Here is a 19,228-nt window from a genome sequence, read left to right as displayed (position 1 = left end):
CATTAAAGACCACATCCTGAAAGGTAACATTGAACTATTTTTTGTCGATACTCATGAAGAGATTGCTGATGTATTCACAAAGGCACTTGACTCTACAAAACTCAACCGTTTCTTACAAATGTTAGGAATGATGAATCCGGACCCGCAATTCTTCTTGAATTGATAGGTACCGCATACCAGTCTTGGTCACCATTGCGGTCCTAACTAAATATATCTATTTTACATAGTTTCAGTATATCTTGTGTACTATAGTACATTTTGTGTACCGCAATATACCGTATATACCGTAACCATATAACATACCTATATTTCAAGGGTCCTTATTAACTGTTATTTATGATTGTGTTCAAGTGTTCTTCTCAGCTTCTTCTACCGCAGTTATCTAACCATTCATCCACAATGAAGTCTTAATCAGCAATGAAGTTTCAAACCGAAATCTCAGCGATTGAACTTTCAACTACTTCATAAATTCTTGAAACATTGTGTGCTATTTAATGATCCTTCATTAAATAAGAAAAACATTATCAAAAATATTCGTTTTGTAGCATATGATCGTTTCAGTTCTTATTTTCAAATAACCTTTTGTCAGACCTATTTTAGGTATGATGCCAAAATAAAACAGTTTCCAATAAAAGAAATCCTTTTAGGAAATCTTTTCCTTAAACTGTCTTTTCCACTTACCCCACAAAACGTCAAATCCGTTACAAATTCCACCTTTATTCAACGGACTATCGCCCCTCACCACAAGTATTGGGCCTCACATTTCATTAAATGCCATCTTCTTGGAAAATCAACAAAAAAAACACTTTTCGTTAAATGTTTTTGTGGCTGATAATGATTTCATTAATCAATAAAACTCAAAGGTCTTTACCCTTAACCGCTTTTCTTTAGGGTAAAAACAATAATTATTTGAAATCCGCCACTATAAAAACCCTCTTTTCTTTCCAAGAAAGTTTTACGCTTTATGATTTCTCTCAGGCGAACTTCATCTCCTTTATCTTCTTGCAATCCCAATTTTTCTGCAAGTTCTCAAAACCTTTTCTCAAAATGGTGAAATCAGGCATTTCCAAGAAACAATCGAAGACCTCAGCATCTGTTCAACCAACTGGTTCCGACTCTGCTACAAGGAACCAATCGCCTTCAATTGCATCTAGCAATTTTAGGGCAGTCTTCGATGATCAACCATTCTACAATGATTCAATCCGTCTCATGATCAAGTTCATCTCCAATCATCCATTGTTTGGACCTTTCGACTCATTCACTAATGTGGTTCCCATCTCGACTCTGTTCAAATGTGCCTTCTCAGCGTACCGACCACTCAATAATCTTCAAGAAGTTCATCTGAACTTGGTGGATGATTCTTTGGTCATTTTGAAGCAAGATAAGTTTCTTACTGCAATCAATCTGTTGGTGCATCCCTCAAACAAGTTCTTCTCACCAAGTGTTACAGACATTCTCTCTACTCTGTACCAAATGGGATACCAAAAGAAGCTCAGGGGCATAGGCGAATTCAAGAAGAACCAGCTGCCTACGGTATGGCAGTTTGTGTGCCATTTCGTGATCCGCAGTCTATCTGGACGGACCGGAGGCACATACAACATGGGCCTCAAGTTACTGGAATTAGTTTGGAGCATCTTCACAAGCCATGATGTCAACTACGGCCAAATCTTATGGGATGATTTCCTTCAGTACATCCCTAAGGAAAGTCCAAGAGAAATCCCCACAGAGCTCACATTTGCAAGATTTTGGGCTCTCTACATTTCAGATCTTCATTCAGACGCCAAGATGAGTATGGTCAACGACATCAACTACTTTATCACACGAGATCTCAAAAGGTACGCACCCTCTAAAGATCAATCTATCTTTAGACCAATCAGGCATTCACCCATTCATAGTTTGACCACTGTTGGACTTGAGACCAATGAGGTCACAGACCATATTGAGGCTACGGAAGGTATTGACCCATACCTTTCTCCCCCGCCTCTTCCCAGTCAGAATATACTAGCCTCTACCGACTCCACCAATCCAGAGCATACCGATGCTCCATGTTCTACCACCTTATGATATTTACCCTTAGCTAAGAGGCAAAAGCAGTTAGCCTCATCCAAGCAAGGCCCCCGCAACATTGTTAAGAAACATACAACTCCAAAGAAGAGTAACCCCTCCAAGGAAGCTGAACCAACCAAGAAAAGGAAGCTCAAACACGTTGTATCTTCAGACGACGAATCAGATCCCAATCGTGACATTGAAGATGAAGATGAGTCTGATGATGACTCCTTACCAATCACCATTCTCAAGAAAAGGAAAACCCATTCCTCTAGCCAAATGCATGACCGGACAGATACCGCAGTCTCTCAAAAGGCTCCGGTAGTCCTTGGGGTTGCCGCAGACCCATTCTCTTCAACCATTCCTAACTACTCAGATACAGCAAGTGTATCTGCTTCATCCAAACGTGGAGACTCTCCCCCGACTAAATACCAAGAGGATTTAATTGGTTCTTCTTGCCCTAAGGTCTCCAGGCTTTCCAGACTTCATTTCTTTGAGGAACCGGAGTTGCGCTCCATTCTAGACCTTGTAATCCAAACACTCGATACACCTACCCAACCGCAAGGCGATTCTTCAGCCCATGCCAGAACGGAGCCGAGGCCAAACTTGACCATGGGTCAAGGAGACCGAGGAAGCTCCGGAAATCCTACTCTGCTTACATCTAATACAGGTGGTTTAGGCACGGTGAGCACAAATGTGCAAGGATCCGTGAACCCGAGGGACACCTCGGTGCATTTTCAAGGACTTGACGGTTATGACTCAGATGATACCTTTGCTCGCTATCGTCTCGCGACCGAATCTGGTTTCAAAAAGTTTGAAGCATTTCGAAGGGCATTAAAAGCAAGAAAATATCAGCAATCTAAACAGCTTCAGCTCAAGGAACAAGAAATTCAATCAATAGCCAAATACTGGGCCGATGCAATCAGCAACGCTCACACCGTATCCAACATCATCAAAATTCAAGACTGGATGACCGCAATGGCTGAGACCATCTGCAAAGCTCAGTCTAATCCAGATGGTTCAGGTTCATCCAGGCCCCCTCCAACAACTGCTGCTAATAACTCTCAAGATGATGGAACCGTAATTGAAGTCAGTTTTGCACCTACCTTTGGCTTCGATGACTTCAACATGAATGAGGTCAATCAACCGGAACGGTCAGATGATGTCATGATGATTTTCGATGAAGAAGAAGAGTCGATTGGATCCCAACATTCCACTTCTAAGCCCAAGGAAAAGAAGAAAAAAAAGAAGCTTGTTGTCTCCAGAAAAGAATTCTTGAGTTTGCAAGATAAAGTTGATCAAATCCTTGTTGCTGTTAAATCTACTCAACCGCAACCAGATGACTTTCCTGGACCGCAGTCTCTCATTGACCGCATTGAACGTCTTGAAGCCAGAGAACGCCTTGCTTCATAAAGGATCTCACTTAAAGTTGTAATGGGTATTCGAGCCCTGGATACCAACCGCAAAGCTGATCATCATCATTTTTTAGCAACTGCAGAACGCCTTATCTCTGAGGTATCTGCAATCAAGACAGGATTTCAAGTTATAATTGCGGATCAATCCACTCAATCAAAGAAGCTTGTGGATGAAACTCATAATGCATATGAGTCCGCCATTTCCGTCCTGCAGTCCACTATCAACAGTCTACGTCGCTCTTTGACGTCCAACTTTCATGGTCCAGAAATCTTGCACCTCACCAAGGAGATCCACAAATTGCTTTTAAACACCGCAATCCCAAACAACCAACAACTTGTTGATGCTCTAAAGGCTCAATTCAACGAAGTTTGTGGAAAGATTGATGGTCTGAGGCAATGGCTTGAGGAGGAACCCGGTGTTCCTTCCTCAAGAGGGGGAAGTGAAGACCATGGTGCAAACCACATTTCACTACAACATTCTCATCCGCACTCTCCCATCATTCATGAAAAAGTTCCTACCCCACAACCCTCACCGCAGCCCTCTCCTCAGAAAAGTCCAATCCATTCTCCTCATCCGTCTCCAGTTCAAGATGATCAACATCTTTCTTCACAACATTCGGATACTCCCCCTCATCTACAAAACTTAGCCCCAGAAATGTCTTCTGAGAACTCCTACGACTCTCCCAAAACCAAACAGAAGAAAGCTGACTGGAGAGCAGCCAAATTTGCTGAATTAATTTGAAGAGATCACGGCTTCGACATTACTCTGGATGAATCCCTTGTCCATTCTTGGGTGAATCCCATCCGAAGATTACTAGATGATGACTACAAGCCTTACCTCACCTTTGCAGAACCTCCCGCAGACGGTTATTGGGATATTCCCATCTCCCCCAATGCAAATTTCTTTACAGTGTTTGAATCTTTTCATGCCAAGCATGGATCTGCAATCGAGAAGATGTGGTCCAACGATAAACACACCGCAGTCAAAAACTACAAGCCTCGAAAATTCATGAAGGCAGAATTCATCCAATATACCCTAACCAGAAGAAATTCAGACTACATCCGAACCCAAGCTGATTTCCCTTGCATGAACCCGGAAGAAATTTTCCTGATTGCAAAGGTATTTCTGAACAAGTCTGAAAAACATCTGAAGATGAAGACTGCATATGAAAGGGCTTGTACCTTTTTAAAAGAGACTGTGTGTGATTTTGCAAGGATTGATGCGGACATCCACCCAGTACTTACTCAGAAGTTTAACCTTCCTCCTCTTGAACCAGCTCCTGTCCTGACTGAGGGCTTTCAAGAAAGATCTCTTGGAGCAACTAACTTCCCAGATCTTGGAGTCATTTTCAAACGCTTGAATGATGAAACAAAATACTTCATTCCAATGACTGCCATGAACCGCATGACTAGGAAGCAATTAGAGATCACTCAAACCGCAGTCAACAAATTAAAACACACAACTGCTGAGGTGAAGTTTGAAATCTCAAGGAGGATTGTGTGGCTTAAGGAAGTCAGGAAGTTCTGGAGGATTCTCATCAAGTTTCTCAAGCTCGAATCATGAAAGAAAAGTTGAAGAGGTCACTTAGGGGGAAATTGTTGAAATATAGAAGTGACCCTCTTAAACTTAAACCGCAGCCACTATCTTATCCGCAACCACTCTCTCATCAGCAGTCAAGCACCACAATCGCAGTCATCATCATCAGCAGCACTTAGTCTTAGTATTTTATCTGTTTTTCTTAAAGTACTTTCTTTTATCCAATGTGCCCTGCGTGGCAACTCTCAACAGATAGGACTTTTGTAATCTTAGAGACTCTTGTTGAATCATAAAAGTGACCCTCTTAAAATTTGCTACCGCAGTCACTTCAGCACCCGCAGTCAGTCTCTTCATCAGCATCAGCATCAGCAACCGCATCCGCAACTGGACTCTTCCTACCACAGTCAACTTAGCTAGATTACTTTATTTGTCTTTATTGTAATACACTCTATTATCCAGTATGCCTTGCATGGCTACTTATAAAGATGTAATCTAGTGCATTTCTGAGTCTCTATAAATAGAGACTTATTCTCTTGTATTCAAACAGATAACTTATGCATTCTATCTGAATACACATTCTGAAGTTATCTCTCTATCTTTCTTCACTCATCTCTTCTTACTTAAATCTTATCATAATTCTGCTGATCATAATCTCTCTTCGGAGCACGTCATCTTTGACTTAATCACTAAGCTTGATCTTCCTTATTAACTTGGAGTGAATGCATTCCTTGTTATGAATCAGCTTAAGTGTATTCTTGATATAACAATTGCTGTCATTTCTATTTCTTTACTTTTCCGCAACTAACTCTCTAACTATCTAACTATATTATTGTTGAGCTTTTAGATCCTTCGAGATTAACTATTCCGCATTACTACTTGTTCTAACGTTTGTTCAAGTGTGTCTCTAAGTTTTTCTCTCAACAATTGGTATCAGAGCCAAAGTGGTTGCTTTTTGAAAACGGAACTCTGATTTTTCAAAAGGCCTTCTATATCACTAAAGCTCATTTCTCAAAAAAAAAAACTCAAATGGCTCAATCGTTATCTCTGAATGTTTCCAACAGTGTTGGTGGTTCTAACCGAGCCCCAATACTGGTAGCAAATGAATATCATCACTGGTCACAAAGAATGGAAAGATACTTAAGAAGACTTGGTAGAGATGTATGGCGATCCGTAGAAGAAGGACCACATGTCCCTGTTCTGACTCCAGTCCAAACTGACGGCGCTACTACCAGACTAGGAGGAGGTCAACCAGTTATGAGCCGTCCCACCAAGGATGATCTCGATAAAATGGAAAATGATGCTGTTGCTTTTTATGAAATCTCCTGTGGAGTTGCTCCTGACAACTTCGATATTATCATAAACTGCAAATCAGCAAAAGAGATCTGGGAAGTTCTGAAGAACTTGTACGAAGGCTCAGAACAAGCACAAGACAAGAAACTTACCACCACACTCAATGAGTTTAACAACTTCAAAGCTCATGCCGGAGAAAGTTTGGAAGACTCCTTCAAAAGGTTCAACCTGATAGTCACCAAGTTATCCAATGCGGGCACCATCCACAGTAACCATGAAACTAATCTTCAGTTTCTTAATGGTTTGGGAAGACATTGGACTACGGCCAAGATGATAGTCCAAGGCGATAGAAAGATTCACTCTTTGTCACTCTACAAGCTCTATGGAAAGCTGCAAGCTCAAGAATCCACCGTACTCAAAGATTATGCTGACTTCGGAGGACCACTTGCTCTCATAGCACAAGCTCCACCGCAGTCACCCTATTCTTCATCGTATGACACTCCATCGCAGTCATACGAAGCCGATTCAGAGTATGATGATGAAGAAGAATTTCAGAAGGCTATTGCTCTGGTTAGCCAACAGTTCAACCGTGTACCACCTCCTTCCTACCGCAAGAATCAACACTTCAACAAGCCTCCATTCAACCGTAACTTCGGTCCTCAGAATAATCATTCTCGTTATCCAAAAGGTTCTCATCCACCACCGTAATCTCAAAGCACTCAACCAAAGGAGGTACCGCAGTCTCCTCAAACCACTGACTCCGGTACTCCCTCTGAAGACAAGACTGATGTTGTGATCTGTCACAAATGCAACAAAGAGAATCACTTTGCAAGAGATTGTAAGGCTAATGTAGTAAAAGACAGAGCATTCTACCTTAGAATGGCTTAAGAGTTGGAAGATAAGGAAAAGGCAAGGGCATACGTAGCCCATGTCAAAAGAGACCATCAAGTCTGGTCATCCGGAGATGAAGATGAAGCCATTAGCAGTGTCAAGGGAAAAGGGAAAATCTGCATGCTGGCAACTGCGGATGATGATGGGTCTACAATGCTGAACAAGAACTACTGCTACATGGCAAAGGATGGAACTCTTAGCATCGTTGAACAGGTAAAACTCATGATCCAAACTCTAAATTATAGCATGCATGACTGTCAACCATACATAGATAATCTTAATGACACTTGTGCTGCCGTCCTTACAGACTATAACAAAGCCTTAGATGAGAAGAACATTGCGTCCCAAGAAATGTTCCATGTTAGAGGACGCCTGGACAACAAAAGACTCAAATTGGCTATGCTAGAAAAGGATTTAGAGTTAGAGAAAGATGCAAGAATGTTAAGTGAAACCCAATTAGAGATAGCTTTGAACCAGAGAGATTTAGCTCAGAGTGAAATTGTACGCTTAAATCTCTTAATTGAAAAATTGTTTAATGAAAGTGAAGCTATTGAAAATTTGGTGAACAATGGAACCATGGACAATACATACAATTGGGGTTGGTCAAATGTATATCCTACCGCAATGGATTCCTCACCCCGGTTTAACAAAGACAGACTGTATGTCCCTCCGGATCGAGAATTTCATTTCCCTGTCAATGACAAGACCTTTCCCGAAGATATCAAAACTCACCTCGGTAGACTGCATAGTCTAAGCAATAACTGTGTCATTGAGGAAATTGTGCCTGAGGTTTCGGGTCACACAAGGGATCTAATTACTATCTGTGGCACCATTTACCCAAATTCTCAAACATCATCCGTAGTTGATGAAGAAATTGTTGTTGAGGGCCCCGAAGTCTCTAAAGACTTTCCATCTCTATCCTCAGACCGCAGTACCTCACACTGCAGTCAGCAGTCCCACAAAAGTCCCACTGAAGTCCCAACAAAGACTTACTCTGCGGTAGTCAAGTCATCCCTACCGCAGTCTCATATCAAAAGTTATGTCACTCTTCAAACAATTCATCATGAGCTGCCAATAGATAATTTTGAAGTAGGTCAATGTTCTCAGATTCCTGAATCCTCAAGTTCAGATGACTCAAGTCCGCGTTTTCACAAAATCTCAAAAGACTCTAGGAAACCGCAGTTGAATAACAGAGACTGCGGTTCACCAAAATCTTTAGCTAAAAAAGCTTTTAAAGAAGAAGTTAGATCTCGAGGCACAAATAGACAAACCTTTTCAAAAAACAAGAAGCAAGTCAGATTTTCAAAATCCAAAAGTCCTGAAAAATTTGTTATCTCTCACTACATGTCAAAAAACACTCCTATCATGAAAACAAACAAAAAGGAATGTCGAGTTTCATCAGTCATTCCTAGTTCATCTGACAAGAATCAAAAGAGTGTAAGGTCTTTTCAAAACAATGGTTTTCAAGTGTATACCTTGGACGACCCAAAATGGAAGGGTATTTTACCCATTCCAACACTTTCAAAGTCACATCAGAATTTCAAAAGGTGGAAGGGTATTCTGTCAAATCCACCTAAAGGAACTCAAAGATTTACACGTGCAAAGTCTCTTCAAAAACAAACTTTTTCAAACTCCAAAAACACTCATGTCAGGAATTACCCACCTCGGACCGGTAACAAGTCCAAAGCATCCTTTAAACCGCTGACCAAGCATAATGTCAGATCAAAAGACAAAATTCCTTTTTGTAAATGTCAGTGTAGTTGTCAGAAGGATTTATCTTGCGTCAAATCTAGTCAGAATCAGAAACCTCGTACCTTTTCACCAACTCACAACACGAAACCTCGTACTTTTTCAAAAAACCACAACACTCCAATTCTGCACAAACATCCAGGACTAGGATTAAAAATTGACAAGAGACCCGTCCCTACAACCTCGGTCCATGCATCATTCCACAATTCACAAATTGCCCCAGGCTCCAAACTAGTTTGGATGCCTAAACTAACCGTCTAATTCTCAGGCTTTGTGCAAGGAGGAACAAGAAGATGAATGGTTAATTGATAGTGCCTGCTCCTTGCACATGACCGGAAGGTTGGAATACCTTCGGGACTTTAGGCCTGTATGCAATGGTGGAAATGTCACGTTTGGCAATAATGCAAATGGTGTCATCCGAGGTTACGGTGTTCTCACTACGGGTAATTTCTCTATCCAGAAGGTTGCCTATGTAGAAGGCCTCAAACACAATCTCATCAGTGTGGGCCAACTATGTCAGGCAGGACATAGGGTTGAATTTGACGATCAGTTCTGTTATGTAATGACGAGTGACAGAAACACCTGTCTGATCAAAACTCGATCCAAAGGTACGATGTATCCTTTGGATGTCTCGTTGATCATTGGCAGACCGCAGTTGTGTTTTCTGTCCAAAGCCGTATCTGAAGTAAGCTGGCTATGGCACCGCAAGCTAGCTCATCTCAACTTCCGGTACATCAACAACTTGGTCACAGGAGAACTAGTCAGAGGTCTTCCTATTCTCAAATTCAGCAACGATACTCTTTGTCCGGCTTGTGAATGCGGTAAACAGTCCAAAGCAAGTCACCCTTTGGTAATGGACTCTTCCATTTCTGAACCACTGGAGCTATTGCACATTGATCTCTGCGGTCCATCTACCGTAGCCAGTCTTCACCATAAAAAATACATACTGGTTATTGTAGTTGACTATATACGCTTCACATGGGTCTTCTTCCTCAGACTCAAATCAGAGACACCGCAGATTTTCATCAACTTCATCAAAGAAATCGAACTTCAGATCAAGCTCCCAGTAAGAAGGATCCGCAGTGATAATGGAACCGAGTTCACGAATCATCTTCTCAACAGCTTCTTGGTGTCCAAGGGTATTTCTCACAACTTCTCAACACCCTACACACCACAATAAAATGGGGTAGTAGAGAGATGGAACCGTACACTGGTAGAAGCAGCCAGATCCATGCTCAACTTCGCACACTTTCCTCTCTACTTCTGGGCTGAAGCTGTAGCAACTGCATGCTTTGTACAAAATCGAAGCATTGTGTGCAAACGTCTCAACAAAACACCATATGAAGGCCTTAACAACCGCAAGCCCAATGTTCGCTTCTTCCATATTTTTGGGTGTAGATGTTTTGTGATCAACAACCGCGATCAGCTTAACAAATTTGCACCGAAGTCTGATGAAGGCATCTTCCTTGGCTATTCCACAAACAAGGTTGCCTACCGAGTGCTCATCAGACGTACAAGGCTCATCATTGAAAGCTTCGATGTGAAAGATTCTCACATCCTCAACGCCCCTCCATCCAATGAAACCACCGCAATCATGGAAAGTGATATTCCTGCTTCTTCAGGACCTTTAAACCTCGTTGAAGTCAATTATGACGATCTCTTCGACCCTGTTGAAACGGCGAAACTATCCGAAGTTCTCGTGTCATCCGCAGCTCAACAACAACATGCTGATGTTTCTGGTCCATCTCTATCTGAAGTAGTATCTCTCAAAACTTTCACCTCTCCGGTTGAGGGAGAAAGCTCTACTCCGGATCAAGCACCAACCGTCGAGGTTCCAGTACCAGATGATGCTCAAGCTCCTACCTGTAGAGAAGCATTACAATCAAACGTATCTTCGGATTCGGATGATGAACTCATAGAGAACATTGACACAAGAACCGATCCAAGGGTATCACTCTCCCATCCGCAGTCCAGGGGGAACCTTCTCAGGTTCCAGAGGAACTCCCGTCAGCAATCCAGGGGGAACCACTCCCAACTTCTCAAGATAATTCCATTCTCGTTCCAACTAATCAAGATGACTCAGCAGGATGTTCCCAAATCCAGGGGGAACTGCACTCTCCAACCGCAGACTCTTCTGATATTCAAGATATTCCCTCTACCGCAGCTGTTGATCATCTTCAACCCCGTCTTCATGTATGGACGAAGGACCACCCACCAGGTCAAATCCTTGGCAACCCATCCGCAGGTATCCAGACTCGATCCTCCAAGGACTTATCTGATCACTGTCACTACGCAGCATTTATGTCCTCAGTTGAGCCCCGGACGATCAAAGAAGCATTACTTGAACCGGATTGGATATCCGCAATGCAAGAAGAACTAGAAGAATTCGAAAGAAACAAGGTGTGGAAGCTCATCCCGAAGCCACGCGGTCACACCATTGTTGGTACTAGATGGGTATTCAAAAACAAACTGGATGAATCTGGTGCAGTAGTCAGAAACAAGGCAAGACTAGTTGCAAAGGGCTACAGTCAACTTGAAGGTATTGACTACGATGAAACGTATGCTCCGGTAGCACGCATGGAAGCTATCCGGATCTTCCTGGCATACGCAGCCCACAAGAACGTCAAGGTACATCAAATGGACGTTAAGAGTGCTTTTCTCAATGGGGAACTAAAAGAAGAGGTTTATCTTCAGCAACCTCCAGGCTTTGAAAGTATTGAATTTCCTGATCACTGTTACAAACTCGAAAAAGCAGTCTACGGTCTGAAGCAAGCTCCAAGAGCATGGTATGAGACTCTCTCTGAATTTCTCGTCTCATCCGGATACAAAAGAGGAGTAATTGATCCCACTCTATTTAGAAAAGTAAATGGTGAACACCTTATGCTTGTACAAATATATGTGGATGATATTATCTTCGGATCGACTGATCAAGGAATGGTGGATGAATTTGCTAAGCTCATGACCAACAAGTTCAAAATGAGCATGAATAGAGAGATTAACTTCTTTCTAGGACTTCAAGTGAAACAAGTTCCACAAGGAATATTCATTCATCAAGAGAAATACACCACTGAACTTTTGAAGAAATATTCGATGGACAACTGTTCTTCGGCTAAGGTCCCCATGGCCTTCGGATATAAGATCTCTGCTGATCCCTCTGGTGAATCTGTGGATCACAAGACGTATAGAGGTATAATAGGCTCTCTAATGTACCTCACCGCAAGCCGACCAGACATTGTCTTTGCAACTGGTGTATGTGCAAGGTATCAGGCTGACCCAAAAGTGTCACATATGACCGCAACCAAACAAATACTGCGGTATCTGAAAGGAAGCAAGTCACTTGGTCTATGGTACCCCGCAGGCAACGACTTCAGCCTGCAAGCTTTCACAGATGCGGATCACGCCGGATGCAGATTAGACCGCAAAAGTACCTTAGGATGATGTCAATTTTTGGGTGGAAGACTCGTCAGCTGGTCATCAAGAAAACAAAGTTGTGTTTCTCTGTCTACCGCAGAAGCTGAATATGTGGCCGCAGCCAGCTGTTGCTCTCAAGTCCTTTGGATGAAGACTCAACTAATGGACTACGGGTATAGAATGTTGCGGATACCAATCTATTGTGACTCTGAAAGTGCTATTGCTATTTCTCACAATCCAATTCAGCACTCCAAGACTAAGCATATTGAACTACGGTATCATTTCATCAAAGACCACATCTTGAAAGGTAACATTGAACTCATCTTTGTCCATACTCATGAATAGATTGCTGATGTATTCACAAAAGCGCTCGACTCCACAAAGCTTAACACCTTTCTGCAAATGTTAGGCATGATGAATCCAGACCTGCAATTCTTTTTGAATTAATAGATACCGCGGACCATCCTTGGCCTCCATTGCGGTTCTAACTGAAAGTTACTTATGATAGATGGTTTTGGTACCGCAGTCTTGGTACCGCAACCATATTTCATACCTATCTTTCATGGGTCCTTATTGTTTGTCATTCTAATCTTTGTACAAGTGCTTTTCTCAGTTTCTATACTGCAGTCATTCATCCTTCCATCCACAATAAAGTTTCCATCCGCGATGGCGTATCCATCCGCAATGAAGTTTCCATCCGCGATCACGTTGCTAATTTCTCAACTGTTTCATCAACTCTTGAATCTTTGTGTGCTATTTAATGATCCTTCATTAAATAAAAATAAAACATTCCGTTAGACACTGTCTCATTCTCTTTCTAAATAATCCTTATGCCAGACCTATTTTAGGGATGATGACAAAAATAACGTTTTTCCATAAACTCATCCTTAATTTGTCCTTTCCTCTCCCTAACACGTCCCATCCGTTACAACTTCCTCTCCCATCACCCCCACGATCACCTGACACATTGATAGAAGTCTGATTTTTCATTAAATGCAAAACCACTTTTGGTAAATCTCCCAAATCTTTTAAAACCCGTTTTAATTATTTGTGGTTGAGATTTAATCCCTAATTCATATATTCCCCCCCAAAAACCCCAAACGACGTTTTACCTTTTCTTTACCTTTTACTTAGGGTTAAAAAGTTTCACCCCCTTTTATAAACTCATCTTCTTCCCCAAATCACTTTACGCTTTCTGAATATCGAACTTTTCCTCTCAATCTTCAAAACCTTCAAGAACTCTGTGTTTTCCTTTTTTCTCTCATTCTCTCACAATGGTGAAATCAGGTGCATCAAAGAAGCAATCCAAGGCATCAGGCTCGATAAATCCTACTGGTTCAGACTCTCCAACAATCGCCTCAAGCAATTTCCGAGCAGTGTTTGAAGATCATCCTTCATACAATGCTCCAACAAAACTAATGATCAAGTTCCTCAAGAATCATCCTCTGATTGGTCCATTCGATGCCTTTACAGACGTTGTTCCAATTTCTACCCTCTTCAAATGTGCATTTTCTGCTTATCGACCAATCGAAAACCCTCAAGAAGTTCACCTCAACCTCATTAACGATTCTTTGGTCATCTTGTCCAAAGAAAAGTTTCTGAATGCCATAAACCTTCTGATTCATCCATCCATCAAGTTTTTCTCCCCTTCCATGGCGGACATCACCTCTGCCCTCTACCAAATGGGGTATCAGAAACCAATCAGAGGGATTGGTGAATTCAAGAAGAACCAGCTGCCTGCTGTTTGGCAGTTTGTATGCCACTTTGTCATCCGCTGCCTATCTGGCAGAACCGGAGGCATCGACAATATGGGTCTCAAGCTCTTAGAATTAGTGTGGAGCATCTTCACCGGACATGATGTCAACTACGGGCAGATCTTATGGGACGATTTCCTTCAGTACATTCCCAAAGAAAGCCCCAAGGAGAACCCAACAGAGCTCACATTTGCACGATTCTGGTCTCTCTGCATATCAGAACTGCATGCGGACGCTGGAATAGACATGGGTAGTGACATCAACTTCTTTGTCACTAAGGATCTCAAAAGGTACAATCCCTCTTCCAATCAATCTGTTTTGGACCGATCTGCAGACTCCCTACACACATTCTTTCATCCCTTGGTCTTGAGACTGCTGATGTCTCAGACCACATTGAGGCTACGGAAGGTATTGCCCCATACCCTCCTACCCCGCCTCTTCCTCAAACATCCGCAATTGTAAACCCCGAGGGTACCGCAGTCCCCTCTGCCACTACACTATCCAATCTTTCTCAAAGAAGAAAGCAGTTGGCATCCAAGAAGCAGAGAACCCCAAAGAAAAACGCTCCCAAACCTACCGCACCCACCAAGAAAAGAAAAACCAAACCAGTCACTCCTCCTTCTGCTAGTGACTCTGAGGATGCGCAACCGATTGCCATCCTTAAGAAACGGAAAACCACAACCACTGACCAAATGTGTGACCGGACAGATGCTGAAGCCTCTCAAAAGGCTCCAGTAGTCCTTGGGGTGCCCGCACACCCATTCAACACCACTATCCTCTTCCAGTCAGACTCAGAAAGTGAGTCTGATTCCCAACATCGTGGAGACTCCCCCCCAGTTCACTCCCAAGAGGATGACACTGGTGCACCCCCTAAGGTCTCCAGGGCTTCCCGACTGCATTTCTTTTCACCCGAGGAGTTGAGCTCCATCCTTTTAAACATCACCCATACACTGCAAACACCTTCCCACCCGCAGGGCACTTCTTTCGCCCATGCCAGAACTGAGCCGAGGCCAAACTTGACCACGGGTCAAGGAGACCGAAGAAGCTCAGGAAATCCTACTCTGCTTACATCTTTTACAGGTGGTTTAGGCACGGTGAGCACAAATGTGCTAGGATCCGTGGACCCGAAGGACACTTCGGTGCGTTTTACAGGATTTGACGGAGACGAATCAAATGACTCTTGGTTACGGTACACACCAGTAACCGAGTCAGATAAAAAGAAATATGATGCATTCAGAAGGGCATTCCAAGCCCGCAAGGAACAACAGATCAAGCAGCAGCAGCAAAAGGAGCAGGAAATCCAGCTCGTGGCTAAGTATTGGGCAAATGTCATCAGCAATGCCAGTACCGTAGCCACCATTCAAAAGGTTCAAGATTGGATGGATCAGATGGCTGAAACCATTTTAAAAGCTCAAGCTTCAGGTGCAGCCGCAGGTACCTCCAAAGTCCCTCCTACTCCAACTCCCAATCCAATTCCCACTCCAACAGTCCGTGAATCCCAAGACGAAGGTACCGCAGTCGAAGTCAGTTCTGCACCCACCTTCGGTTTTGATGATGAAGATATCCAAGAAGTCAACAAGCCCAGCCCCTCAGATGATGACTTAATGATGTTTGATGAGGAAGAGGAGTCCATCGGTTCTCACCATTCAACTTCCAAGCCAAAAGACAAGAAGAAAAAGAAGAAGAATGCGGTCTCTAGAAAAGAGTTCCTAAGCCTACAAGCCAAAGTCGATCAGATCTTGGCTGCGGTCAAGCCCACTCAACCGCAACCTGAAGACACTCCGGGACCGCAGTCCCTGATCGAACGTATTGAACGTCTGGAAACAAGGGAACGCATGGCTGCTGAAAGGATCTCTCTCAAAGTAGAGATGGGGATCCGGTCCCTTGACAACAACCGCAAGGCGGACCACAAAGAATTCATGGCTGCAGCGGAACGCCTCATCACTGAGGTAACCGCAATCAAAACCGATCTCCAAGCAGCCATCGCGGATCAAGCCTCTCAGTCTAAGAAGTTGATAGATGAGACTCATACTGCTTATGAGTCCACCATCTCTGTTCTTCACGCCACCATCAACAGACTGCAGAAATCCCTATCCTCTAACTTCCACGGTCCAGAGATCCTCCAACTCACAAAGGACATTCACAAACTACTCTTCAGTTCCTCCACTCCTAACAATCAACAATTGGCCGAAACTCTCAAATCTCAATTCAAAGAAGTCTGTGCCAAGGTTGATGGACTTAAGCAATGGCTTGAGGAAGCTCCTCCGTTGCATCCCTCAAGAGGGGGAAGTGAAGAAGAAGAAGAAGAAGAAGTCCATCACTCTGAATCCGTTTCTCAACATCAGAGTCCCCCCATCTTCACAGAAAAAATTCCAACTCCGCAGTCTTCACCGCAACCATCTTATCATACTCCACCACACAATACTCCACCGAGGGATGACACTCCTAAAAAGCCAGAGACTCCCCCTCACTTCAAGAACCTTGCTGAAAACATGTCCTCTCCAAGCACCACGGACTCTCCTGCCACCGCACAAAGAAAGCAAGATTGGAAAGCAGCCAAGCTGGCAGAGTTAATTTGGAGAGAATGCAGGTTTGACACCATGATGGATGAATCGCTGATAAATTCATGGATCAATCCGCATCGCCGCTTGCTGGATGAAGACTACAGACCCCATCTCACATACGTTGAACCCCCATCAGACGGGTACTGGGATGTACCAATTTCTCCAAATGCCAAGTACTTCACAGTATTTGAGCAATTTGACCGCAACCTTCCTGATCACAAACGACTGCCGATGGAATTTGAAAGACTCAATTGTTTTTATGCTAAGCATGCCTCTTCTATTGAGAACATATGGTCTAACGACAGACCATCCGCAGTCAAAAACTACAAAGTCAGGAAGTTCATGAAGGCTGAATACATCCAGTACACCCTCACAAGAAGGGAACATGACTACGTCCGCAGCCAGGCAGACTTCCCTTGCATGAATCCGGAAGAAATCTTTCTCATTGCCAAGGTGTTTCAAAACAAATCCGAGAAGCACCCCAAAATGAAGATTGCACTGGAAAGGGCCAACACCTTTTTGAAGGAAGCTGTCTGCGACTTTGCCAAGATTGATGCGGATATCTATCCCACCATCCTCAAGAAGTTTGATCTCCCACCCCTTGAGCCTGCGCCAATGCCTACCGAAGGCTTTCAAGAAAGATCATTAGGCACAACAAACTTCCCTGAACTTGGAGTCATTTTCAAAAGGAAGACTGACAATGTCAAATATTTCATTCCAATGACTGCCATGCACCGCCTGACCAAGAAGCAGCTTGACATCTGCAAAGTAGGAGTTGAAAGATCGAAGCATACTACCGCAGAAGTCAAGTTCGAGATCTTAAGAAGGATCAATTGGCTGGAAAACATCAGGAAATTTTGGTGGATCCTGATCAAGTTTCTCAAACTTGATAGTTGAACCGAAGTTAAAGAGGTCACTTAGGGGGAAATTGTTGAATCATAAAAGTGACCCTCTTAAACTTTGCTACCGCAGTCACTTCAGCACCCGCAGTCAGTCTCTTCATCAGCATTAGCATCAGCAACCGCATCCGCAACCGGACTCTTCCTACCACAGTCAACTTAGCTAGATTACTTTATTTGTCTTTATTGTAATACACTCTATTATCCAGTATGCCTTGCATGGCTACTTATAGAGATGTAATCTAGTGCATTTCTGAGTCTCTATAAATAGAGACTTATTCTCTTGTATTCAAACAGATAACTTATGCATTCTATCTGAATACACATTCCGAAGTTATCTCTCTATCTTTCTTCACTCATCTCTTCTTACTTAAATCTTATCATAATTCTGCTGATCATAATCTCTCTTCGGAGCAAGTCATCTTTGACTTAATCACTAAGCTTGATCTTCCTTATTAACTTGGAGTGAATGCATTCCTTGTTATGAATCAGCTTAAGTGTATTCTTGATATAACAATTGCTGTCATTTCTATTTCTTTACTTTTCCGCAACTAACTCTCTAACTATCTAACTATATTATTGTTGAGCTTTTAGATCCTTCGAGATTAACTATTCCGCATTACTACTTATTCTAACGTTTGTTCAAGTGTGTCTCTAAGTTTTTCTCTCAACAACTCTATAAAAGGAGTTCTCTCTTTCTGAATGAATACACATATATCTCTATGCATCTTGAATCTCACATCTCCATCTTACTATCTTAAAGATCTTCAGATTCTAATATTGTTATCTCTTCAGAGCAAGTCAGTCTTGACTTAATCACTAAGTTTGATCTCACTTACTAACTTGGTCTGATTGCATTCCTCGTTAAGAATCAACATAAGTGTATACTTGATATAATACTTGCTGTCTTTTATATTTCCTTATATTTACGCACCTAATCATCTAACTATCTAACTCTAACTTATATTATTGTTGAGCTTTATGATCCTTTGAGATTAACTTTAATTTCCTCAATATAAACTTGTTGTAACGTTTGTTCAAGTGTGTTTCTCAAGTTTTTCTCTCAACACACACTTATCTCGCTAGGGTTACTCTCTGGACATGAAAGGTGGTAAGGGAGGCGGGGTAAAGGACTTAAGGTCCTTTAAATAGGCTGCACACCCGAGAAATTAGGGTTTCATAACACAGCCTCAACTCATCGAGTCCAGCCCTTCAACTCGACGAGTAGGCTTCCTAACCCACGCGTCCTGATCAACTCCTACACGACGAGTTGGTGCCAACAAACTCGTCGAGTAGGCCCTTCAACTTGCACTATATCCTCAAGTTCGACATCCAGGAATCGGGGTGTTACAATTCTCCCCCACTTGAATTAGATTTCGCCCTCGAAATCGCTCTTTATCAACACATCTATCGAAACAACAACACGAGAAGCACCACCGGAAAATCTCATATCATACAACGATCTCCCTCCCAAGACATCCGAAACCACACAGTAACTCTCAACCCGAATAAGGACGGACCCCTTTGTCGTTGCAGTACCAGCTCTGTCTCTACAGAACTAGGAAACTATAGTGGTCTGTCTCCGCGAAATACCGCTCATGTAAAATATCACTATGTTAATCGTTCATCGAATAACAGGCCTTGATAAAACACTACTAACTCTGATTATCTT

Source organism: Lactuca virosa, chromosome 5 (genome assembly GCF_052849685.1).
Source record: "Lactuca virosa cultivar CGN04683 chromosome 5, Lactuca_virosa_CGN04683_v6, whole genome shotgun sequence".
NCBI classification, from domain to species: Eukaryota; Viridiplantae; Streptophyta; class Magnoliopsida; order Asterales; family Asteraceae; genus Lactuca; species Lactuca virosa.
This window is presented reverse-complemented; position numbering follows the sequence as displayed.